General features: G+C 42.1%; 1 pseudogene; it reads left to right on the forward strand.

Moving 5' to 3' along the window:
• The first annotated feature begins 2,900 nt into the window (after positions 1 to 2,900).
• On the forward strand, positions 2,901 to 3,046 carry LOC142453865 (U1 spliceosomal RNA; annotated as a pseudogene).
• The last annotated feature ends 12,677 nt before the right edge of the window (positions 3,047 to 15,723 follow it).

A 15,723-nucleotide genomic window follows, 5' to 3' on the forward strand; every position in this document is an offset into this window, starting at 1 on the left:
TTTAAAGGTCTACTCCTTCAATTAGCCCAGATCACTGGAGGAATTGTTTTAGTGACACTGATATCTCTTTTCAAACTATAAAACCAACTGCCCAAGGGTTCCTGAGGGAGGGGGCGAGGAGGGAGGGGAAAATGAGCTGATACCAAGGGCTCAAGTAGAAGGCAAATGTTTTGAGAATGATGAGGGCAACAAATGTACAAATGTGCTTGACACATGGATGTATGTATGGATTGTGATAAGAGTTGTATGAGCCCCCAATAAAATATTTAATTAAAAATTTTTTTTAAAAACGCACTGCCATCCAGTCGATTTTGACTCGTAATGGCCCTTTTAGAAGTGTTGGTAAGGTTTCCAAGCTGGTGAATTTTTATGGGAGCAGATAGCCTGGCCTTTCTCCTGTGGAGTGGCTAGTGGGTTTGAACTGCCAACTCTGTGGTTAGCAACCTAATGCTTAATCCACTGTGCCACCAGGAATAGTGCAATCGGTTTATAGCTCCAGAAATCCCTCTTATCCCATTGTGTAAATGATATGCTTAGAAACCCATTGTAAAGGAAATTTAGCAAAGTTAAGGTAGTGTATCAAATTAGTTTTTCTGTGGCCTATAGCTCACTCACTGCTCTTGAGTTGATTCTGACTCAGAGCCACCCTATAGGACCAAGTAGAACTGCCCCTGTGGGTTTCTGAGACTGACTGTTCGTGGACACAGAGTCTCAGCTTTCTCCCGTGGGTTGACGGGCAGATTTGAATTGCTGACCTCGTGATTAGCAGCCCAATAATGCATGACCCACGATGCCACCAGGCTCCTTCTGGCCAACAGCTATTGCCTGGAGAAAAGGTAGCTATTATGAAAATGGTCTTAAAACTTAAGACCAAAAAAGAGTAGTGAAGTTATAATCTATTAGTTACTCTTAGTTAACTAATTAAAATCCTGTTGACCTCAATTAACTCAGTCATTTCAAAAGTTTGTAAACTGTTGCTAGAAATACTTGGAGGCGTGGCAGATTCCTCTAATTTGGGCAGCAGCTGTCAGGATCCCTCCAGTTTGGAGTACCGAAGACCTATTCCATGTGAGTTCATCTACGCCCAAGTGCTAGTGGGAATCCATTTAAGCCGCTTATTCATCTCTGTCCTACTTTCCTCTGCTACAGTTCAACATGTGCAATGTTCAGTAGACTGGTCAAAATGCATTGTTACTAGAGTCCTAGTTCATACAGGCCTGGGTTTATTCCAGACCAGCCGTGTAGAGCCTTGTCTTTGACCCGGGGTAGCAGCAGAGAAGCGCTTTCGTTGGTATACGTCTGTGAGTCTTGTTCGGGGACCTTCAAGTATAGTTTTTTGTAAAAGAAAGAAAAGGACACTTCCTTTTACCCTGGGGTGGGAGTGCGGGGAGAGTAAACAACTTTGAGTTGGGGACTAAGTAGCAAACTCTTAACAAAACTGAAGTGGGCATCTTCCCAATTCATTGGAGCCATGCAAAAGTTTACAGGGATGCTGCTACACAGAAAACTATCGTATTTAGATTAAGCCATCATTTTAAGGACGGCCAGGAAGACCTCAAAGATGACAAAGACAGGGAAGACTGTCAACCTTGATGAATGAAGAAATTGTAACTGAATCCAAAAACCAGGGGAAGACCATCGAATTACCTTTGATGTGATAGTTACTCAAGTTAGAATGTGACTTTGTTCAGCATTTTCCATGTTAAGTGAACATTGGGTTAAAATTGGCTAGACGGATGTCAAAAGCATTGCATGAAGATCAGCTAGCTCTAAGATCTGATCTTTCCATGAATCCGCTATGTAAGATCAAAGCTAAACACAGAAAAAAGATCAAAGCTGAGGAGTATGATCTCATGGAACGAACTGTCACTGAGACAACCCTTCATAGGTTTACCAACACATTCACAGGTTCCTAACATACAAACAGGTTTACCAACACATTCACAGGTTTACTAACCTACAAACAGGTTTACCAACACATTCACAGGTTTACTAACCTACAAACAGGTTTACCAACACATTCACAGGTTTACTAACCTACAAATAGGTTTACCAACACATTCACAGGTTTACTAACCTACAAACAGGTTTACCAACACATTCACAGGTTTACTAACCTACAAACAGGTTTACCAACACATTCACAGGTTTATTAACCTACAAACAGGTTTACCAACACATTCACAGGTTTACTAACCTACAAACAGGTTTACCATATGCAGAGTGCGAGATCCAATTAAAACAGTGCTTACTCAGGGGATCTGCTGGACCAGTTAAAAACAAGGCAGACAGGTCAGCTCAGAAGGTTATGACATTGGTCTTTTGTGATTCTAAAAGGTAACCTTGATAGATACCCCTAAACACATGGGGGCTTAATAGGAAGCTGTTTGAATTGAAAACTACATCAGTGAGAAGAAAGGCCAGTAAAGTTATGCTAAGGGATTTCCCTCGCCCCATCATGACAAAGTCATTCTGTCCTATGAGATTTTTGTTGGAAGATCTTACCCATCAACCCTATAACCCTGATCTTGCCCCGTCAGATTTCTTTTTGTTCTTCAAATGCAAAGAACATTCCCCAGGAATACGATTTGAGTCTCTCAAGAATGCCAGCACTTCCATTTTGATGGGAGGCATAAATCTAAGAGCACATTATTCTCAGGGAGGAGTTAGAGAGAGAGAAACATTTCTTCAACGATGGTGAGGGAGGACATGTGGAGAAACAATAGCTGTATTTTACTAAATACAAGGGTATGGTGGCAGTAATTTTTGACTGACCTTCATATTTATCTGTACACAGTCTCAGTTCCATGCTGCAGTGTTGTTAAAGAATGCCCTCACTCATAAATATTTCACCATGGTCTATAGCACCTCCATTTACTGTACAAATGTTCAATATGTGCTGACTTACCTGGCAGGGGAGACACCATGATCTCAAAGGTGGTTTTCCCAGGCTGAGGCTCATTCTGACCCCTGCGATTTCCCCAAATGTGGGAAACTCCACTGCATCTTTTGTGGTCGTGGGGGACTGCGTTCATGCTCTCCCCATGGCGGGGGGTGGGTGATGCTTCATGTATTTAAACAAACATCTAACACCTTTTTTCTCCTAAAATTTCTTTTTATTTATTCAAAATCATTTTATTGGGGGCTCAACTCATCTCAATCCATACATATTGCTATTGTGTCAAGCACATTTGTACATTTGTTGTCCTTATTCTCAAAACATTTGCTCTCCACTTAAGCTCTTCGCATTTGCTCCTCATTTTCTCACCTTTACATGTTCATCTTCATTGCAGCAGTGGCGTCACCTGGGCTGGGGTAATCCAGTGCGGGGACTCAGGGTCCCTCATTGGCCCTATCATGAACCTTTTCCTGTACCAGATGAGACAGAATCCTTAGCAAGGTTTATTTATCAGCAGTCTTAACCATGGATAATACCTGATACATATAATTATAGATTACTTAAACATTTCTTATTTGAATACCTCCAAATTGCTTTGTAAAATCTTTCTACATTGAAGGGCGACTTTATTATTTACATTATTAGTAACTGAGTGGAGGCCTTTAAAATGTTTTCTTCTTTTAATTACTACTTCATTCAAGAAAAAAGTTACTGATACGGGCATTCAAATACTAATTACCACAATATTGTAACTAAAACACCAGGACATTTGACAAAATTACCAGCTACGTAAACACAGGCAGCAATGAAAATAAAAGTGTTTCAAGCGTGTGCAGATGAAACCAAATGATTGGAAGCATCATTGTAATTGGGGAGTAATGGCTAAAAGTAAATTAGCATAGAGATTTTGCCATGCAGGTAGATTGGGACATATAAACCAGACTTGTGAAAAAAATCTTTTTGTTGTTAGAACTAACTACAGGGGCGTTTTCATTAAAAAGAACAAATTCCTGCTTAAACACTGCCCGGAAATTTTATAGGCCATCAGAATGGCGTCAAGCCCTCTGACACACATCTCCCACCCCCCTAGAGACAACGCTGCTTCACATCCCTTAGACTCCACGGGAAGCAATTGTTAAGATGCAATGAGGAGCGAAAGGCATTTCCTGCAGGGCGGTGATGTCAGTTAACTTTGAGAATCTGCCCAGTTGGCCTTCTCATGTGCAACAGAATGACATGTGGCCGATCTGGGCCCTGCTCCATGATCACTGATATCTTTCATCCATTGTTACAGCTGTTCTGTCAACCCGTCTCCTAGGAGGTTCTCCTTGTTTTGCTTCACCGTCTACTTTACCAAACATAACCTTCTAATGATGGCTCTTTCCTGACGACTTGCTCAAAGTGAGGGAGTCAACGTCTTTGCGTCCTAGTTTCAAAGGAGCACTCTGGCTGTGATTCTACCTTGGATTTCTTTGTTCTTTTGGCAGTCTTGGGTACATCCAATATTCTTCACCAGCATCTAGTAGTGGGTGAAGGCATCTGTTAGTTACCCTGGAGGGTAGCACCTATGAAAAACAAAAGGTACATGAAGTAGGATTAGATAAGAAAAGCTCAGATCACCGTGCTGACCGGACAAGTTCTAGGTTAATCTGGATCAGAGCTCATGAGCAGACGACCATTAAAAAAAGATTGTGCACTGAACAGAAATGGCCAGGCCACTGTGCCCAATCACCGACTAGGAATACCTAAGAAAAGCTTGGTGTCTTCTTAAAGTTAAGGCAGATCCGAAGGTGCTCAATGCTAAAGACGGTCAGCCAACTGCACTGCTTACAGCTGGCCATCCAGGCCTTTCTTGAAGATGAGAAAGATAGAGGCCAGTGCAGCCTTACATATAAATTATGGCGCCCCACCTCTGAAATCTGAAATCCCAAATCTTACTCTTTGCCTCTGACTTCCTGTCTTTCAACTTCCATTTCGTTCAGCTCATGACATCTGCTTTTTGGTTAAATGTAAAAATTCCAGACTCAAACTCTAATTACTCTCACCTCTCCTCAACATTCCAGGTCAAACTCTCTTAATTGCCTTAATTTCTCTACATAGGCTCCACCCAGTTCCTCATTACTTCATCCATTCACTTCTGAATGTCCTTAAATTCCTTATCCCCTTTTCCTGTCCACATTGCAAAATCCTGTTTGTCTTCCTGTCTCCTTCATTCCTGTATTTAAAGCGGAGGCCTATCTAAGGTATGGCAGGGACCCTGGGTGCCTCTTAAGAGGGTGCTCCCCAGAGCAGTTTCTATTAGCCTCAGCAGTTATATTGCCAGCAGTTGGAGGTCATTCCACAAGCTAAAACTCACACTTCTGCAATTGACAGCCCCCAGGGGCCAAGGAGACTTGGTGACCTTGCTGGATTCAGTGTAGAGAGTGAAGGGACTAGAAAACAAAAGGTGTGTGAAATAGGATTAGATAAGAAAAGCTCAGACAACAATGCTGACATGAACATCATAGACCAATTTCCTTTTTTAAAATCATTTTATTGGGGCTCTTACAGCTATCACAATCCATCCATCCATCCATTGTGCCAAGCAAATTTGTACATATGTTGCTGTCATCATTTTCAAAATATTTTGGTTCTACTTGAGCCCTTGGTATTTGCTAATTTCCCCCAACCCCCATGAACCCTTGATAATTAAAAAAAATTTAATTCATGTTTTACACTGACTGCTGTCTCCTTTCACCCACTTTTCTGTTGTTTATCCTCTTGGGAAAGGATTATATGTCCATCATTGTGATCAGTTCCCCCTTTCTCACTCCCCCCCAACTTTCCCCTTATCCTCCTGGTATCCCTACTCCTATTACTGGTCTTGATAGGTTTATCTGTCCTGGATTTCCTGTGTTTCAGGCTCTTATGTGTACCAATGTATGTGCTTTGGTCTAGCTCGATTTGTAAGGTAGAATTGGGGTCATGATAGTGGGGGGGGCAATGAAGCATTAAAGAACTAGAGGAAAGTTTTATGTTTTGTCGGTGCTATACTGCACCCTGACTGGCTTTGGTTCTCCACTCAACCATGCCCCTCATTCACATCGATGATTTTTTGTTCTGGATCTTTAATGCCTGATCCTATTGACACCTCACGATCACACAGGCTGGTGTGCTTCTTCCATGTGGGTTTTTTTGCTTCTCAGCTAGATGGCCACTTGGTTTTCTTCAAGCCTTTAAGACTTTAGACACTATATATTTTGATAGCCAGGCACCACCAGCTTTCTTTACCACATTTTCTTGTGCCCCCATTTTACATAGACCGACTTTCCTTATTGCAAGTAAGGAAGATATAGTTGTAATTTTCACGTAGTTCTACAATGTGGCAAGTAAAAGATGAATGCGCTTGGTCTGTATTTTTGAGCTGACATTATGATCAAGTTACCTAAAATCGGGGTGTCAGATGTTTGGGCCGGGGTACAGGTTTAATGCTTGTCATAGGCACTGTTTTCCAGATATGCCTCTGACTAGGAACCTTGGTGGTTGCTAATCTCAAGGTTGGCAGTTCAAACCCATCAGCTGCTCTGCAGAAGAACGATGGTGCTATTGATTTCTGTAAAGATTTAGAGTCTCAGAAACCCCATGAAGCAGTTTTACTGTCAGAATTAACTCGACAACCATGGGTGGGTTATTGTTCTCACTTAAACTGCTGGCTAAAACTTAAAAAAAAAATCACAGTGTCAGAATTTAAGCTCACCTGGCTTCCAACCTTAGCTGAAACCTAAGCACTGTGCAGAAATCTTATAACTAGGTACCCCATTCTCCCAAGGCATCTGAAAACATTTCGGTATCACTTCATTTTGTAAGCAGTAAAGAGCATGATGGAGAGAGCATGGACTTTAGAGTCATGGGAATTCGATTTGGGCTCCAGCTCCTTACTACTTGGATTCCCTCAAGTTACATTTCCATGTCTTTTACCCCAATATGCAAAATGGAGCTAATATTAACTGTTCCTGGAAGATTTTTTGAGGTTACATAAAATATGTAAGTGGTTGAGTGAGCAGTCCATAGCAGTGTAAAAGTATATTGTCAAACTTTCCCATCCTCTATTCTCTGCTGCGATGTTTTGGACACTTTCCATTATGAAACGGTCCTCTTCCACCGGTGCAGATTAGATAGGTTGCCCTCCGTGTGCGTGTGTGTGGGGTAAGGGCATGTTAACTTTGCTCAAGTCTGGGCAGAATGAAATGCAAGGGAAGAAAAACGGGAAGCCTCTGTTTCATGTACATTGTCCAGGTTGCTATCCCCTTTTACTGTACACGATCTTTCCTGTTTTCAAATTGTACCAACAAAAATGGCAGTCCTACGGCATCCTATAAACACGGATTATTCCTTGGAGATGCTATATTTTGGCTGATTCCAATCTCTGTCCCTACCCCAGCCCCATTGCTCTATCCAAATGACTGCTCCATGGTTTAGTGGGTCATGTCTTAGCTCCTTTGACATTGATATTTGCAACCTAAGTCTGGGGACAAAGGGCCAGGGTGGGTGTGGGTGTGGGTGGGAGGTTGTTCATTTTCAGCATCTCACAAGAATCAATGATTGTGATGACGGTCCTTGTTCTCTGGGCCAGTCACCTCCCCTTGATCTTTCTTTCTTGCTTGCTGGAGCACTGGACAGGACAGCACACCCATAGTTAAGCAGCCATCCAAAGGGGGGCTTCAGGGAGCAACAGCCTAGAATGAAGGTTTCTATGAACTGGTGCCAAGGAATTTGGTAAACATTTCTCAAGAGTGTACTATTGCCTGAGCATGCCTGGACAAATCAGCAATCCCAAAGGGATGGGGAAATGCAAATTAGTCCTCTACTCCACTCGAGTGAATTAAAACCAATTCTGTTGCTACTGAGTAGTTTCTGACTTCTAGAAGTCCTTCTGGTCTGTGTAGAAGTGCTCCCTGGCCTTTCCTAGGTTGCAGTCTTTAGGAAAGCCGCGGGCACACCTTTCTCCAGTGGGCCAGCTGGTGGGCCCAGACTGCGTTCAGTTAGCGGCTGAGGGGTTAACCACCGTGGCACAGGCCTCCCTTCCCATTCTGACACATGTATGTGGACCATCACGTATGACTGTACCTGACCTATGCCAATACATGTTCATTTTTCTTGGAGAATGGCATGGGTTGAAATGTGTCCCCCCCAAAACATGGGTTGTAAATTCTCAGCTCTCTACCTGTGGATGTAAGGGTCCTGCTGGCCTAGTCTCAGAACCCACAGAGGGCGTTCCATTCAGTCCTGCAGGGCTGCTATGCGTTGGAATGGACTCTGGTGGTGGGTGAGATACCTGTGAACATAATCCATTTGGGACTAGAGGTTACTCTGTGGGGTTAATGAGGCCACAGCTGTATAGGCTGTGCTTTAAACCAATCACTTTTGAGATCTGAAAAGAACAGACTAGGCACAGAACCAAGGCAGCACAGATGGGGGAAGATAGCTCCCACGCTACTCGAAGATTTCTCAGAAACTGAGAAATAAAAATCTGAGTCAAGGACCTTCCTGAGAGAACAGAACGAAAGCCTCCCCTGGTGCCCTAAACTTGAACTTCTGGTTTCCTGAACTGTTAGAAAATTAATTTCTGTTAGGTAAGGCCACCCCACCTTTAGCATTTCTATCACTGCAGTCCTAAGAAGCTAAGGTAGCGAGGTATGTAACGCAGTTTCAGTTTTGGATCGTATGTTTTTATCACCAGTTGAGTGTACACATATACTCTTTTAAGTATCTCACAAATACTAAACTCACTAAATTCTCACAAAAATCTTCTGAGGTACTCATACCCACTGCCATTGAGTCGATTCCAATTCTTAACTGCCCCTGTGGGTTTCCGAGCTTGTCAGCTTCACAGGAGTACAGAGCCTCATCTTTTTCCTGTTGAACAGCTAGTGGTTTTGAACTGCCGGACTTGTGGTTAGCAATCCGACACTTACCCAGTAGTACTATTATAAATCCCTAAACAATAGATGAGGAAACCGATGCAGACACGACAGATAATTAACCAATTTGTGTTCTATTCACCTTTGTGTAGTTGAATTGTCTATGCAAGGAAAACAATTAAGAGTGACAAATACATCTTCAAAAGAAAGATTTTCTTAGATTTCTTTTGCATTATCAATGATTATGTGGGATTGTTGAACTGGTAGTGAATTGAGCAATTTTTGTTTTTGTGCTCTGGAAGAGATTGCATATCATAGAAAGGATCTGGTCCTTAGAATTTACCTGTAAATCTGTTTCTATCTACTTACAATTATTTTTCTGGAATTATTTAAATTTTTACTTTAAAAAGCCATTGTCATCAAGTTGATTTCAACTTGTAGAGACCTTATCTGTGGTTTCCGAGGCTGAAAATCCTAACAGGGAGAGGAGAACCTCATCCTCCTGAGAATGTTTGATGGGTTGGGCCACTGGCTATTCTATTTTCTCTAACTATTCTGTTGGATTCAAAATTTCATGTTCTGTAAGAACAAAGTTCTCTCCTGTCCCATATTATACATAACATTTCCCTCTAATGTTAAAATATCACTTTTATGTACTGGTATATCCTTTTTCAGTTCTCTGGTTGTAGTTTGTCTTATATACATCTATATAATAAAATTACATGTAAAAGAGTTCAATTTAATCAGTCCAGAAATTCACAGCCAAATAATTCAAGATATATGAATATAGCGTATTTAATGAAAAACCGAAAAAGAAAAGCCAAACTTACAGCCATTGCATTGATTCTGACTCATAACAGCCTCTGTGCGTTTCTGAGACTCTAACTCCTACGAGAGAAGGAAGTTCTATTGGTCTTCCACGAAGTGGCTAGTGATTTTGAACTGCTGACCTTGAAGTAAGCCACCCAACTTGTACCCAAGAGTTTGCTATAATTTAGTATGGTGTTCTAGTACTATTTCCCTCTTTTATAATCTAGGTTAGTCTCAAATAAAGAGTCGCTTTTCATTACTAAATTGTATGATATATGCTCAGTAGAATAATTACTAAAATACTGATGTTTAATAATGAAAGTCTTTGCTTGTGAAATTCTCCTGTGGTCTTTACATACTATCACAAGAAAGCAGAAATAGGCCAGTTTCATTCATTAGACTTAGTATTGGTTAGCTTGTTCTTAGGCCTTTGATATTGTGCTGATACATTTAAATCATTCTGAGAATCATGGAATACAGGGTATATCCTGGATGTGGATTGAATCACAATTCAGCAAGACTCAGAATTCATGTGATTTAAAGCAATTTATAGGTCTAGAATATTTAATATATATAAATATAGTATTGGTATTTTAATAATTTTAATTGTATTATTGTATTATCCTTTTTCCTTCCAAGGACAGTTAGTAGAAACACAAAAATTTCATATATTTGATACCAACTGTCAAAATAAATATACTTACTTTGTAATAGGAAGTGAGATAGATATTCTACATAGCCTCAACTTCACATGTATTTTCTTGCCCTTATCAGTAATAAAAATAGGTAAAAGATATGAACAAATAATCTTGTTTCTGTCAACCTTGTTTAGAACTGAGTGAGAATTGACGGTCTTGGGTTAATAAGTATATTTCAAATTTGCAAAAGGCCAAGATATAGCTGTAAGAACAAAGAATTTCTGTTTAAAAATGTGATACCTATTATAACTATTTAATCATGGGGGAAATAGGTTTTGATGTAGGCATGCTCTCATTTTAGGTGGCAGTGGAGTTGGCCTGAACTCACAGTGGTGCTGGCTCATAGGGGCACCATGTAAAACAGGACTGGACTTTCACAGGGGTTTCATTGGCCTAATGTTCAGAAGTAGACTGCCAGGCCTTTCTTCTCAGTTCAGCTGAATCTGGAAGCTCCGATCAAACCTGCTTAGTCTTAGAATAACATGCAAGCCGCCAATGACATATGGCTGGTGACTGTACTGGAAGTGCGCTGGCCAAGAATTGAACAAGCTCTCGCCATGGAAATCAGAACATCTGATAACTCTCTTTGGAACTTATATATTTAACATATTTAAGTATCTAAAATGAGCTAATGTACATATACAACAGAAAAAGGAACGAATCACATTCTTCTTTCATGCTTCTGTCACCTTTTAGTATCAGAAGCAGTTGACCATTGACCAGCATCTCATGAGCTGGAGGAAAAATTGCAAGTCTGTGGGAGAGAGACTAAATGTGAACCTGCAGTTGGATGAAGTACAATGCAGATGTGGTAAGTGGTAGACTTTACATAGCGTCAATTGTTCTAGCAGTGCAGGGGAAGAGAAAATGTACCCTAAATGTAATTTTTTTCAACATTATAAAATGGTGAATACACACACGAACCCCATAGGGTGGAATAAGCAGGCATCACATTGTGTACAGGATGACGGAGAAGCACAGAACCAGAGCCGTGACCAAACGAGGAACAGACCATCAATAGCTCATATGTACATTCAAGCTGAAGCTGAGGAACATTAAAACACGTCCCGGAGAGCCACAGTACAATCTCGAATTGATCTCTCCTGAGCTGAGAGAGCGTCTCAACAGTCGAGGTGGTGCATAGAATCTGAGGGACTGAAGGCCACGTGAGTTGTGAGAGGCCATCAAGGAAACCATACATGAAGAAATCCAGGGTCTAGGAAGAAAAAAACAAAGTGGAAGTCACAAGAGACTCTGAAACGTTCTCTTGAAAGTAGAGTAGATAAAACCAATGGAAGGATTGATGGAGCAGGAGAGCCGGAGAGGTGAGCTCAAAGGTAAAGTATTCTGATGACACGTGTCAAGATCCGGACTTGGGAAGGCAGAAGGAAAGAACATGTCTGGCATTTCTCCAGCTAACACACTGAAGGCAAAAGGTCCACATTGAATTTGGTGCAATGCTGTAGGATGCCATGGGCAACATACTGAACGATGCTTGAAGCAGCAGAGACAATAGGGCAATACACGGAGGCTGTCCAAAAATGGACATCCAGCCATTTCAGGAGGGAGCATATAATCAAGAACTGATGGTATTGAAGGAAGAAATCTAAACTGCAATGAAGGCACTGACAAAAAACCAAAAGTCCAGATCTGGACAGAATGTGAATTAAGACGTTTCAGCATGTCAAACGATGAGCGCAGCATGGCAAAGATTAAAGGTTGCACTCACGTTTCAACCTGATCTGAAAATTAAAGGCATTTTGATGAAGACTCATAACTTAGAATCAAACTTAACCTTAAATGCAAACAAACAAAAAAGATGTTTCAGCAAATAATGAAATGCTGGAAGAACTCACTCTTTTGTGCTAGGAATTTTCGAAGGTAGCTAGAAACTGACTGAAAGAGATCCACAATTGTGCCCATTGTCCACAGAGGGAACCCAAAAGAAGGAGGAAATAATCAAATAATATCATTACTATCACACTCAAAGATTGGTTGCTGATAATTAAAAAGAGTTACAGCAGTACACTGGTGGGAAACTGCCAGAAATTCAAGCTGGTTTCAGAAGAGGAGGTGGACAGAAAGACTGTTGCTACTGTCAGATAGATTATAGCTGACAGCAGACAGCTATAAAGATGTTTAACTATGTTTTATTGACTATGCAAAGGCATTTGACTGTGTGGACCGTAACACATGATTGACATGACAAAGGATGAGATTTCCAAAACATTTTCTAACTGCTCATGCAGGACCTGTACGTGGACCAGGAGGCAGTTGTTGGAACAGAGAAGGGGAGTATTTGGTGGTTTAAAAATCAGGAAAGGCGTCCATCATGGTTGCACCCTCTCACTATACTTATTCAAGCAGTGTGCCGAGCAAATAATCAGAGAAAGTGGTCTGTAAGAAGAACGGGGCATGTGGGCTGCAGGAATAACTCAACAACGTGTGATAAGCAAATGACACAACATTGCTTGCTGAAAGTGTGGAAGACTTGCAGCACCTGATGATCCGATAGCATAGGCTCCCAAACTTATTTGTCCTGCCCCACAGACCCCTCTGGCAATGGAAGCTTTCACACTTAGAGCCCATGATCTAGGATAAAGGCCCCAACTTGGGCCATAACCATAAAGAAGGTCAGTAGTTTTAAAGCACTAGTGGCTCCATGGGAGAAAGATGGGGTTTTCTACTTCTGTAAAGAGTTGTAGTCTTGGAAACTCACAGGGGAAGTTCTACCCCAGTGGTTCTCAGCCTTCCTCATGCCGTGACCCTTTCATACGGCTCCTCATGTGGTGGGGAGCCCCAACCATACCATTATTTTCTTTTTTTAAAAAACATTTTATTAGGGACTCATACAACTCTTATCACAATCCATACATACATCAATTGTGTAGAGCACATCTGTACATTCTTTGCCTTCATCATTTTCAAAGCATTTGCTCTCCACTTAAGCCCTTGGCATCAGGTCCTCTTTTTTTCCCCCTCCCTTCCGCTCCCTCATCCCTCATGAACCCTTGATAATTTATAAATTATTATTTTGTCATATCTTGCCCTGTCCAACGTCTCCCTTCACCCCCTTTTCGGTTGTCCGTCCCCCAGGGAGGAGGTTACATGTAGATCCTTGTAATCGGTTCCCTCTTTCCAACCCACTCACCTCGTTGCTACTTCATAACTGTAATTTTGCTACTGTTAGGAATCGGGCAAGCTGTGTGAAACAGTTGTTTGACCCGCAAAAGGCTGGTGACCCACAGGTTGGGAACCGCTGTTGTACACTGCCTTGTAGGGTCACTATGAGTCGGTATCAATTTGCTGGTGGTGAGATCTGCTTTTGCAGCTACCCTGGATCTTTCCTGTGCCCCGCTCCCCATAGGGACAGTATCACTCACTTTGGGAGACAGTGGAGCACAGTATGGATTATACCTCGAATTTAAAGAAAACAGAAATCACAAAGAACTGAACTATATCACGATAAATGCATCATTATGATACAGAAAATATTGAAGTTGCTAACAGTCCATTGTAGTTGGATACACAATCAATGCCAATGCAAACAGTCGGCAAGAAACCAAATGACATTTTGCATTGGGAAAATCTGCTATAAAAGATCTCTCATAACATATTTAAAAACAAAGCTGTTACTCTGAGCACTAAGGGGCATCAGACTCAAGCCATGGTCCATTCAATCACTTCATATACACGAGAATACTGGACAATGAATCGGGAAGACGAAAGAACTGATGCCTTTGTATTACAGCATTGTTGAATATTGAATATACCATGGGCTGCCATAAGAATAGAGAAAGTTGTTTTTAAGGAAACAATCAGAATGTTCCTTAGAAGTGAGGATCATGAGCTTTTGTTTCAGGTACTTTGGATGTGTTATCAGGAGAGAACAGACCCTGGAAAAGGATGTCATGTTTGTCATTGAAAAAGAGGCAGACTTTCAGTGAGAAGGACTGATCCAGTGGCTAAACCAGTGGCCTCAAACCAAACCAAACCATTAGAGGATGGCACAGGACCAGGCAGCGATTTGTTCTGTTGTACAGAGAGTTGCTACGGGTTAGAGCCCAGGCAATGGCACCCAACCATCACAGCAACCAGAAGAATGAACACATTAGTTCTAGAAGGACAGTCAGCTGCTCCTAAGAAGTTAGGAAGGCAAGGCTTTGTTTCACGGACTTTGGGCATGCTATCAGGTGGGCTCAGGCCCCAGAAAATGACATCATGCTTGGTAAAGGTCTGAGTCAAAGAGGAATACCCTCACGGAGATGGATTGAGCTAAACAAATGAGTTTGAAAATAATAAGGTCAAACACAGCTATTGTTGGGCTAGCTAGGCAGTGTTTCATTCTGTTGTACATAGTCCATGAGTTGCAACCAACTTGACCTTGACAATCATAATGCATATACTTTGACCTCTAAAAGTTTTTAGTAGCATTTCCCAATTATAGTATCATTAATGTAAAATAAAAATATGAGAGCTTTGATAGCACACTTCACAGAACAGGGAAACATGACACTGAACTCTAGTGCAGGGATTATGTAGGACCATCTACCTCGAATTCCTCTCTCTAGGGCAGTGGTCAAACCCTGCCTAGCTACCTACTATTTGTGGTGGTGTTAGGTGGCAGACCAGAGTGGGTGTTGCTGAAATAATGTTGACCTGTAATAAATCCTTTTGGTCCTAGTTTTTCTCCAGTCATTTCCTGTATCACTACCTTGTCTTATGTATATACTTGTGTCATTTATTTTGGACACCTCATTCAATACCATCCAGTTGATTCTGACTCATGGAGACCCAATAGGACAGGGTAGAAATGCCTCTGAGGATCATAGTGAATATAATAGTTTATGGGGGTCCCTTTGGTTTTGAACGGCTGACCTTGCATTAGGAGCCTAATGGTATTGACCAAGTATGCTACCAGGACTCCTTTTGAGTACCTATTCCCTTCCAATTAAGAGGTCTTTGATGAAAACGACTACCCTCCCCCTCCCAAAGTCTCTACAATGTGGTGGGTAAGGATGAGCTAAATCCCAATCCAATTGAACCCCTCCCTCAAGGCGTAAACTCTATCAGCCATTTGTGCTGTGCAGGCTGCCAATTTCTTGTCTTTTCTGGAATGTCGCCCTGAGCTTGAGGAATTATGCAGGGAGGGGGCGTCGGTGAAGGGCCCCAGGCCAAGTTACTGCTGTGGTCTCATGCCCTTGGAAATGGGGATTCGTCTCAGGGCAGGGAACAGCGAGGCAAGAAAGTCCTGGCAGTGGCGGCCCGGCGGCCCCCGCAGCCCTCGCCTTAGTGGCCCGCGCCGCGCGCCGCGCCGGGCTTATGTAAGCGCCCGAGGCCCCGCCCCCGCAGGCCCCGCCTCCGCCAGGCGCGGTCCCCGCCCCGCCCCCGCTCGGCTCCGCGGGCGGAGGGGGCG

Source organism: Tenrec ecaudatus, chromosome 7 (genome assembly GCF_050624435.1).
Source record: "Tenrec ecaudatus isolate mTenEca1 chromosome 7, mTenEca1.hap1, whole genome shotgun sequence".
NCBI lineage: Eukaryota > Metazoa > Chordata > Mammalia > Afrosoricida > Tenrecidae > Tenrec > Tenrec ecaudatus.